General features: G+C 37.0%; 1 protein-coding gene and 1 pseudogene across 6 annotated transcripts in view; both read left to right on the top strand.

The window, feature by feature from the left end:
* The window catches only part of CEP112 (centrosomal protein 112), a 328322-nt gene that overhangs the window by 104606 nt on the left and 212234 nt on the right, over window positions 1-11482 (top strand). The window lies entirely within an intron of this gene.
* On the top strand, window positions 3242-7639 carry LOC102886323 (annotated as a pseudogene).

The raw sequence follows: 11482 nt of genomic DNA, 5'->3' as shown, positions 1-11482 counted from the left end.
TGTTGGAATGCTTTTATCCTGTATTTTCTGTTACCCACTCCTTCTCATCCTTCAGTGAACTCTTACATTAATTTCTTACATTCTTATTCCTAGGTGAAGTTTTCTCCAACCCTAATTATAATTAATAATCTTCAAACCCTGTATTCTCCTTTGTTCATTGAATTGAATATTCTTTGTTCCCATTAGTATTAATTCAGTGCCTTTTCCCCCTGCTATTATGAAAGCTCCCTTAGTGCAGGAACGGGGTGTGATTCAGTGATGTTTTCTCAGTGTCTAGCAAGACACCTGGTACATAATGGGTACTTAACACACCAATGGCAAATGAATTAATGAAAACACATCGTAGCAGATTAACAGATGACTGAATTTATTATTAAGCACATGTAGATAATAATTGGAGCCTTTGGAAAAGTTTAGTATGAGGTGCAAGAAATGGTCTGTGTAATATGGATAACGTGTTTATAAATAGAGATTGGCATCATAAAACCAATACAAGTCTAGGTGTCATAGTTTTATGCACTTATCAGTAGAACGATCTTGTTTATAATCAGTAAAAATGTTGTGTATTTAATCTCAAAGATATCTTTAATCCTATCTTTAGAAATCTCTTGCTCCTACCGTATTTATCCTCCTCTTGAAATAAAAATCTTCTGATGGAGATTTGCTGTTTTCATGGACAGTGTCTTGGTAAGGAGGAAAAGAAAATATATTTTAAAATATCAAATGCAAATATGTATTTCATAAATACACACATATATAGTGAACACATATATATATGTAACATGAAGTCAGATGGGCTGGTTTAATTTCTCCTGTCATTACTATGTAAATTTGGAAAAATCACTTCAGTCTCCTAAACTTTATTGTTTTAATTTGTGGGGAGAAAAGTAAATAACTTTTCGTAGTTATAAAAATGGAATGGAGTAATATATGAACTGCTTTAACTATAATGAGCATAGTAAGCACTCACTAAATGTTCACTGTACTTCATTTGCAAAGACATTTAAAAATTATGGTTACAATATAAATGTTATAGTTTGTAGGAGTGTCATTCACTAAAAATACTGGAAAATATCTATTGTAACTTTAAAATATATTTCACATAATTTAGAAATCATTTATGATAAGCAGAAAAACTTCCCTCGGTGATCATTACTACATTTATTTTTGGTTAATAAAATTTGCCTCTTGAAAATTTGATCTACTGTGCATAGTGATGACTGTAAATGAGAATATTTTCCAGCTATTTTGAAATATTGAACTGCCCAGGAACAAAGCATGGATGATATTTTGAAGGAAATAAATTTTTTCAGCTTCATATTTCAGCCTTTTTTCTTTATTCCTTTGATCTGGCTTTGGTTTAGTTATCATTCTGCTTGAATGACTTAACACTGCCTTTTTCTTCTCCCTCGTAACAGGAAGTGATCCTGTACCTATTTCAGAATATTTAGGCTCTGTCATTTTATGAGATGACATGTATTTCCTTATTATTTACTGATGTACTACTGCCTCCCAAATAAGATATACTGGTGGGTATGTATGTAGCTCTGCATGTATGATGTATAATTTACATATGGAACTTTTAATCAGTACATTCTTAAATATAGGAAATATAAAAGGAAATGACATTAAATTTAAGATTTATTTTGAAGTTTAAAGGAATTTTTCTTCACTGTGCACACTATAGCTGTTTTATCTTTAAAGATTGTTTTCTCAAGGTTTTCTTATTTTACCATAAAAATTTCAATTAGCTGAGGTAGAATTCTTTTGATTTATTCTGCCCATCTTATAGGCATAAGTTAGTTTAGCACCAAATTATTATGTAAAACTTTAAACTGTTTTAATGTTTCATTACATTTATCTATATTGCTTTATTTCATACTTTACACACAGGTCTTCTTACTTCCTCAGATTGGTTTTCTTATACAGACTCTCGCTGCCTCTTTCCATTTCTGTGTTCTTATAGCTCTTAGAATTTGTCATAAAATATATATAATATTACACTACTATTTGATTTTTTTCCTTGCATTCCTCTCTTTCTCCCTAACCAGGTTGTAGTTTTTTCCAGATAGGAACTATTTCTTATACTTACAAGTTTCCTACAATCCTTGACCAAGTGGATCTTAGACTTTGCAGCCAGGGTCCTTGCCTCAGCTCCTAGGACATGGCTGAGTTTCTAGGAGGTGGATGCCAGGATCAGTTCTTTTGAATCATAATTCAAATCCAGCTGACTTCAAGGGATTTATGGACCGCCTAGCTGAAATCCCTATCTCCTTAAAAGTTTTCTGAAGAGTTGAAGAGGATTCTGCATTTTTATTCATAACAAATGTGCTTCAGGCTAGTCATGGTTCTTCAAGGCTGAGGTTTGGCCCTGGGAGCATGGCTCTTTGGGCAAGCCTAAATCATTGACAACAAGAGTCCTTGTCAGAGAGAGTTCCGTAGGACATTTTTATGCTGTTGCCATACCGGTTTTGAACTTTGCCTCTAGTAGCAAAAGAAAAATCTCTTGCTGATTTAGTCCTGGATCACCATGGTTCCACTGAGCCTTATGTGTTTGCCTGTGGGCGGCTCAGTGCTGTCCTGTTGGAGCCAGGATTCTGTTCATCTGCTTCTGACACGACAGCTGCTGGCTTTCTTTGTTCTACCTTTACTGTCGTATGTGAGTCCGCTGACCCCTGAAGGGCTTCTAAGAAGGTAGTTCTGATTCACAGTAGTGCATGGCGATTGCTGCAGTGGAGATCTGCTTCCTGCGGACCCTTCTCTTTCCTTAAATGGGGTGGAATGAGATCTCTAAACTTTCTCCTGGTTTTCAGGATCCTGTGTTCAAACCTTTGCTATGATATTTAGTATTCATCTTTACGTTTTTCCTTTACTTGATGGAAAGACATGTTTCTCACATATCTTTGTTCATTATTATAAGTTAGTGGCTAAAATGTAGTACATCTTAACCGTTGTTTGATGAATGACTCAATGAAAGATTGAATGACTGTTGTAAGCTCAAAACATTATGTTCTTTTAGTAAGAAGAAGAATGGAGAAAATCTTGTCAGGTTTGCTGTGGTCATTTTAAAGATAGTTTTGTTATTCTTAGAAACACTCTTTTTATCTTCCAGTGTATTTCAAAAGATATATTTATATATGGCTTTTTAGGCTTCAGTGGTTATATGATTATCTTACTTGCAGCCCACTCTGTGACTCAGGATAGCACTTTGCCCTGGCGTATTTTGAATTGGACCGGCACCATGGACACCCACACGATATTTCAGTTGTGGTACATGCTTCAGAAGAGCAGAAATGTTTGGCTGCGTCATTTCCTTCTAAGGTCTTAAAACTTCCCCATAAAAAGTCACATAAGCTGTGAACTGGTGTTCATTCTCCTTCAGTATTTGATAATCTTTAGGCTTCCTGTAGTTTTTAACGGTATGTCATTCCTCATTATCCATTGCACAGTTCTTCTCTATGTTGGCGTCTACTCTTGTGAACTTACCTTAGAGAGTTGTGTATATTATCTGACACAACCCTCGATATGTTCTAAGTTTTAAATATATACTAGTATTGTTAGTTATAATGGTTTCCTATCACTGCTATAAAATATTACCACAAACATAATGTCTTAAGACAATTCAAAGTTATTATCTTACAGTTTTGGAGATCACAAGTCCAAAATGAGACTTAGGGCCTGAAATCAAGGTGTTGTCAGGACTGTACATTACATGTACAATGTAATGAATTGATATATGTGTATATTGCAAAATGATTAACATACTGTTAGTTAACATGTCTATCACTTCACATAGGTACGATTCTTTTGTATGATGCGAAGTTTTAAGATTTACTCTTAGCAACTCACAAACATACAGTATAGTATTGTTAACTATACGGTGCATTATATCTTCAGAACGTGTTCATCTTATAACTGGGAGTTTGTACTCTTTGAAAACCTTCACCCAGTTCCTTCACCACCCCCGGCCTTGCCTACCCAACCCCCAGCAAACCGCTAATCCGTTTTATTCCTGAGTTTGGGTTTTTTTAGATTCCACAAATAAGTGAGATCATACAGTATTTGTTTTTTTCTGTCTGATTTAGTTTACTTAGCTTAAGTAAAATAAGATCCATCCATGTCATTACAAATGGCAGGATTTCCTTTATTGCTGAATAATATTCCATTTTGTATATATACGTCCCATTTTCTTTATCCATTCACTTGTTGATTGACACTTAGGTTGTTTTCATGTTTTGGCTATTGTAAATAATACTGTGGTGAATGTGGGGGATGCAGATATATCTTCAAGATAGTGACTTTATTACCTTTTAGTCTATATCCAGAAGTAGAATCGTTTGTACATAGGGTAGTTCTATTTTTAATTTTTCGAGAAAACTTCATGCAGTTTTCCATAGTGGCTGCACGAATTTACATTCTCACCAGCAGTGTGCGGGTTTCTCTTTTCACCACATCCTCGCCAACAATTGTTATCTTGTCTTTTTGATAATAGCTGTTCTAATAGGTTTGAGGTGATACCTCATTGTGGTTTTTAATTACATTTCCCTGATGAAAACAAAACAAAACAAACAACCCTTGATTTATCTGTCTTTTGATTGTAGCTATGCTGGGTTGTAATGGTATCTCACTGTGGTTTTGATTTGCATTTTCTTGATCATTAATGATACGAATGTCCTTTCCTGCGCTTATTGGCCAGTTGTATATCTTCTCTGGAGAAGTGTCTGTTTAGATTCTTCATCTGTTTTTAAATTGTGTTCTTTATCTTTTCATCATTGATTTGTAAGAGTCATTTATATATTCTTGATAGAAGTCTCTTCAGATATATGATTTGCAAATATCTTCTTCCATTTTCTTTTCACTTTTTGATAATATTCCTAGAAGCACAAGAGTTTTTGAATTTGCTGAAGTTCATTTTTATTTCATTTTCTTGTTTCCACTTTTGGTTTTATAACTAAGAAGGCTTTCCTTAGGTCAAGGTTGCAAAGATTTCCACCTATGTTTTCTTCTAAGAGTTTTATATTTTAAGCCCTTATATTTAGGTCTGAGGCCCATCTTGAGTTAATTTTTGTGTATTGTGTAAAGAAGGAATCCACTTTATTTTTTTGCATATGAATAAACACTTGTCTCAGCACCATTTGTTGTATAGACTATTTCTTCGAAATGTCTTGGCACCTTTGCTTAAAATCCACTGATGATCACTGTAAGGGTTTATTTCTGGAAACTTAATCCTATTCCATTTATTTATATGTCTATCCTTATGCCATAGCACACTGTTTTTATTATTCTAGCTTTGTAATAAGTTTTGAAGTCAGGTAATATGAGTCCTCCAACCTCATTCTACTTTTCAAGGTGGTTTTGCCTAATCTGGGTCCCTTGCATTTCCATATGAATTTTAGTGTCAACTTGTCAATTTCTTCAAAATGCCACCTGGGATTTTGACAGGGATTGTGTTGAATCTGTAGGTCAATTCGAGAAGTGTTGTCATTTTTCCAGTACTAAGACCAATACTAATTTCCATCTTGCTGCATGGAAATTAAAGTTTCAGACATTTAGGTGTATATAGCGTTTACCATTTTTTAACAAAAATTTAGCAGAGACCACTAGTTTTAGCAGTCATGGGAAGATGAGCCAAAGAAATGTATTCACTTATGCTTAGTGAAAGGTATTATTTTTAGTCCCTTTTAAGTCATAGCCGTATCTTAAATGTTTTCAACTCACTCACTCTAATCAGTTTAAATACCAGTAAGCAGCCACGAACATAGTGATATAGCTGCTCAAAGGTCTTGTTTTCCAGCTCAGCTGGAAAAGGAATGGAGACTCTTCTAGCTGTTTTTCAGACTTCTTTGAAGTTTTTTGTTTTGTTTTGTTTTTCTTGGAGTTTCCAGTGGAGATGCCAAGCTGGCAGCAAATGAAGTATACTGTAATGTGAAGCCTTATAAATATATGTTGGATCTCTGCCATCGTTATCAAAAGTGCTGGTACAGAAATGGGCGAAGGGAAAAATTTCAAATTAAGGTTGGCCTGTACATATAAGTGTTAGCTTGTAAAGCTCAAGAAATACTAAACTGTACTCCATTAGTCCCCTGCATTCTGCCTTTTTGGAATAATTACGTACTTCAGAACATCCTTTAATCTGCGCTGGCTTGTGGTTTTATAAGAATGCAGCTTCTTTTTTCTTTGTGCTTTATATACTCAGATGAGGAAAATTTACTGCATTTTATAAATAAATCAGAGCTAAAAAGCAAATCTTCTTCCCACCTTTTTATCTTCATGGAGGCCCAGCTTTAAGGCATTTGAGTGATGCATTTATACTCGGCCCCACAACTAGTTCCACTAAAAAAAAGAAATCTTCAAAGTCACTTTTTTTTTTTGCTTCTTATAGGACACGCTGTAAAATCACACAAAGGAATACTTGCTTATGTTAGTAGGGAGCAGACTTTTCTCTCTTTCAAATGCTGAAAGTCTTCTACTTCATTCCTTTGATAGAGTCAAAAGGATTCCTCATTAAAATGTCACTGCTTCCCCTTCCTGCCTGCTCCCCTTTTCCCCTTGGTCGCCTCCCACCTGCAGTGTTTGGCTATCACCCCCACCAGTGCCCAAAGACTTGACTGTTCACAGCCCAGCCCCCCAGAACACTGCTCTGATGTGGACGCTGTTGGCCTTGAAGGCGGATTAACGTCACTCGCACCCTCTGGCTCCTTGCGCGTGGAAGGGAAGTTGGCAGTATCATCAGAAAGAAAGGAGAATCAGTTAAGATGTGCGAGAGACTGGTGTACGTGTCAGCATCTCAGAAGGAAATTGTCCTGAGAGAATTTTCACTTTGGCTGGACTCACTGGTGCTTCAAAGCTTTTGCTGTGATCATTGACAAACTGGAAGAGGACATCAGCAGCTCTGTGACCAATAGCACAGCTGCCAGTAGACCTCCAGTCACCCTGAGGCTGGTGGTTCCTGCTAGTCAGTGTGGCTCTCATTGGGAAAGGTGGTTGCAAGATCATGGAAATACGAGGAAGTACAGGGGCTCAGGTCCAGGTGGCAGGGGATATGCTCCCCAACTCAACTGAGCAGGCCGTCACCAAGTGTGTGAAACACATCTGCGTGGTCATGTTGGTGTCCCTCTGAAGGGCATGGCCGTCCTGGACCAGTCCAAGCCATCCAGTTCTCTGGTCATCTTTGCAGGTGGTCAGGACAGGTGTAGTCCAGGAATTGACAGTGCGAGCTTTCCCCACACCATCCCGTCCACGTGCCTCAACCCTGACCTGGAGGGACCACCTCTTGAGTTGACCAAGCTGCACCTGTTGGCAATGCAAGTTTCATTTTCCCATGACGCATGGATTCAGTGGTATTGAATCCAGCTCTCCAGAGGTGAAAGGCTACTGGCATTTAGATGCATCTGCTCAAACTACTTCTCGTGAACTCACCATTCCAAAGGATTTGATCGGCTGCATAATTAGGTGTCAAGGCACCAAAATCAATGAGATCCATCAGATGTCTGGGCTGCAGATCAAAATTGCGAACCCAATGGAGGGCTTTACCGATAGGCAGGTTATCATCACTGGATCTGCTGCCAGCATTAGCCTGGCTCAAAGTCTAATCAGTATCAGGCTTTCTTTGGAGATGGGGGGCATAAGGAACAGCTAAAACAATGCAGATTCATCCATAATCTCTTTTTGATATTCAACACCTCCCATGATCCACCTGTGTAGTTTCCGAATGGTCAGCGATTCCAGGTTTTAAGTAGTTTGTAAATTTTCAGTTTCTACACTTTATCATCTACTCATAATTTTTTAGTTAAAAGCGTTTGAATTCCTTTCTCTGTTCAGCAGTTAATACTGAGATCCATATTTAGTTTTATAAGCTTCTCCAATTTTTGTTTTTGGCTCATGACTTTTTTTCTGTTACGGAAATGTAAGAGTGTAATATTAATACATTTCAGTTTAGTTCTGTAATGTCAGGAATTTTTCAAAAAATTTAAAAGATCAACTGGAGTTTTTCTTTGTGAATAGAAACTGGATGCCACAGTGAAAAAAGTGAATATCATCTTTTTATTTAAATTAAGACATTTTAATTATGTTAAGAGAAGATTCTTAAATATTAGTGGAGCTCAATGTATTTGTCATGGTTTAGGTGGACAAGAGCATCGATTTACATTATGTAAGGCCTTCTTTGGTTTAGCTTTACTATTGAATCAGCTCAGCAGGTGTAATGGGACTAAAAACAGGTTGGGAGATTTCACGCATTTCCTTGTTCTTGCTATTTAATATAAAACATTATTAACTAAAAATAAGATGCCTTATTGTGCAAGGTTTTATTTTAATGATATTTTTAATATGGTCTCATGTATAGCTGATTCAGGCTAAAGTTTATGACTTTGATTTATGTGATCATAAGGTAGTTACAAAGTAAATGAACTAAACTTAGGTAAGAATGAGAGGACATAGAGAAAATATCTTCCCTATTAACTTGAAAGTGTTTAAATAGCTCATATGAATTATTGGACAAAAGTGTAAAAACAACTGACCTTCAGTATTCATAGGCAAAATTGATATTTCAGCCATAAGTCATACAGTTTTATAATATGTTAGCAAAATTTTCTTTTGACTGATTGTACATAATTTAAAATTATATGACCTGTAAAATTTTAAAGTTTTCAAATATTGTTCAAGGTACTTTTTTCTTTCTAAGTGTAGACAGACTGAACAAGCAAAAGTAGGGCTTTGAAAAATTATAATCCCAATAGTGAAGCGGTCTTCCCAGGTGCCTTTCGGAGGGCCTCCTCAGTGGAAGAGTGACATCAGGTGGACTGATCTCTACAGTGTGGCACTGCCTGGCCCAAGCCCTGCAAAGGGAACATTACTTATTCATCAAGCACAGTGGCCTCTTCCTCTTAGCCTGGCCTCGGAGTTCTTCTACCGGAGAATTCTAGTCAGCCCTTTCCAGATGTTCATCACACATTCGTGACAACTGTCCGTCACATTTTCCAACCTAGGAGAATTCAAACAAAATACCCAGTGTTTGTCTCAGGGAAACCCAGCATATGACTTGAGGGTTCCTGCTTCTCGAGCAGAATCCGATAAGCAGGGTAAACATGCCGCCAGAGCAAACTAAAATTCCCTGTAGCGATCAGAGTGCTCGGTCTTTGATGTGGTGATGTCCCTTGAATCAGTCTTCAGTGTGACATCCACGTATTAATCACCATTGTCTATCAACTACTATTAACATAAAGTGGCAAAAAAAACCAAAACAAAACAAAATATCACTAGTATTAAGGCCTTGGAATTTGGCATCCAGTTAACATTAAAGATGTTTTATTTTAACAGCATGTAAGAAAAATGGAGGACAATGTATATTCAGTTTCCTGATAGATAGTGAATTAAGTGGACAGCTTAAAGAAAAACTTTTGAAAAATTCCAGAAGCCTGTGCCACATCGCGGTAAAATGTAGTAACTGCGAGCTCTGTCCGGCGTGCGGGATGACCTGGGATGGCTTTGCCCTCATGGGCCACATGCATTTTGGGGCAGATTATTACACTCTGTAAGCCCTTAACATGGTGGCTACGACTGTGAAACAGACACATAGGAGAAAAGGGATTTTAGTGCAAAAACTGCTTAGTTTATCACAGAATTGTATGGATTATTGTCATCTTTAGTTAGAAGGATGTGTAGGTGGGTATGGACAGATAAATAGACACAAGTGGTACTTAACAATGAAAAAGAAAGGAAAGATGGATGCGGGGTACTTTCTTCCAGCCCACGTACAGAGGGCTGCTTATTTGTAGATGCTCCGTGTCCAAACTCGGGAGTGGGGACTCCAATCTATATATGCACTGCTACATTTTGTTACAAGGGACAGGAGAGTCCTGCCGAAGTGGAAACTAAGTGACAATCTTTCTTATCTGTCTTTTTGTCATTCAACCTTTGAGAAAAGTTTTCAATTTGGAGAGAAAAGTTTGGCATTTTGATATTTTGTATTCCATTATGTCCTACTGGAAAACCTAGAAATTACTAAGTGTCACAGAGGGGATTTTAAACTAAGATCTGAGAAACTCCAAAAAGATCAAATTACTTTTTGTCCACTTCTTAAAGGACAGTGGCATCATTGTTTGGGAAATGTCTTTTCACCCCATTACGATGTTTCTCTAAAATTTGATTTGTGAGTTAAATCAAATTCCTTAGCATTCTTCAGATTATAGTTCATAAGAAGATGATGTTTTCTATATGTATAAACTTTCCCATTTGGGAAGGTGAGCCAAGTTATTCTTCCTTATAATGTCTCTATTTGGGTTGCTGTATGAAAATCCTACAGATGGGGCAGCTTACAAACAACAGAAATGTGTTTCTCACAGTTCTGGAGGCTGCTAAGTTCGAGATCAAAGCACTGGCATGATCACGTGCTGATCAGGCCCTTTTCCTGGTTCATAGCCAGTGCCTTCTTGCTGTGTCCTCATGTGGTAGAAGGCACGGAGGATCTCTCTGAAGCCTCTTTTACAAGAGCAGTAATCTCATTTTGGGGGACACATTCAGACTATAGAATATGGCATCTAGAAAATCAAGAGAGGAGTATAGCTAGCAGCATATTGCCAGGACTGGATCCTGGTGTGACTCATTACTAGATGAACCTTGGAAATATTCTCTAAGCCCTGGTTTCCTGTTCTGCAAAAGTAGGGGTATAATAATACTCTTATACAAGTTTACTGTGAGAATAAATGAGAGAAGACAAAATATTTTGCACAGTACCCAGTACCTACTCAGAACTCAGTACTAGCCATTAATAACTTTCTTATAACCTAAAGCCTTTATTGTTTTCTCCCATCGACATGTAAAGACACCTTTTGTTTTGTTGGACCCTTTTGACCATATCATTTTAGTTCAAGGTATAAAGAAACGAGATGGTTATCAGTTCTTTGAGGCAGGTCTACTACAGGGCAGCAGAATAACTCCAGGCCGTCATGTCTCTCTGTCACACCTGTCACCCGACAGCTCAACTTCTGCTAGCGATGCATGTTAGGGATATTTCTATTGATATATCGGTTTTTTAAAAAATTGAGATATAATTCACATACTATAAAATACATCTTTTTAAGGTGTATAATTCAGTAGATTTTAGTTTATTTATAAGGATGTGCACCCATCCCTAATTCCAGAACATTTTCATCACCAAAAAAATCATAAAAAAGAAAAAAACAAAAAATTAGCAGTCACTCTCCATTTCCCCCTCCCCTCAGCCCTTGGCAACCACTAATCTACTTCCTGTCTCTATGGATTTATCTTATTTTGGATATTTCACATAAATAGAATCATATAATATGTGATCTCTTGTGACTGGCTTCTTTCACTCAGTGTAATGTTTTTGAGGTTCATCCATGTTATAGGATGTACCTGAACTTTGTTCATTGTCATGGCAAAATAACATTCCATCATGTGGATATACTACACTTTGCTTATCCGTTCATCAGTTGGTGGAGATACATTGTTTTAAGCAGTT

This window comes from Pteropus alecto, unplaced genomic scaffold, assembly GCF_000325575.1.
Source record: "Pteropus alecto unplaced genomic scaffold, ASM32557v1 scaffold134, whole genome shotgun sequence".
Taxonomy (NCBI): Eukaryota; Metazoa; Chordata; class Mammalia; order Chiroptera; family Pteropodidae; genus Pteropus; species Pteropus alecto.
This window is presented reverse-complemented; position numbering and strand designations above follow the sequence as displayed.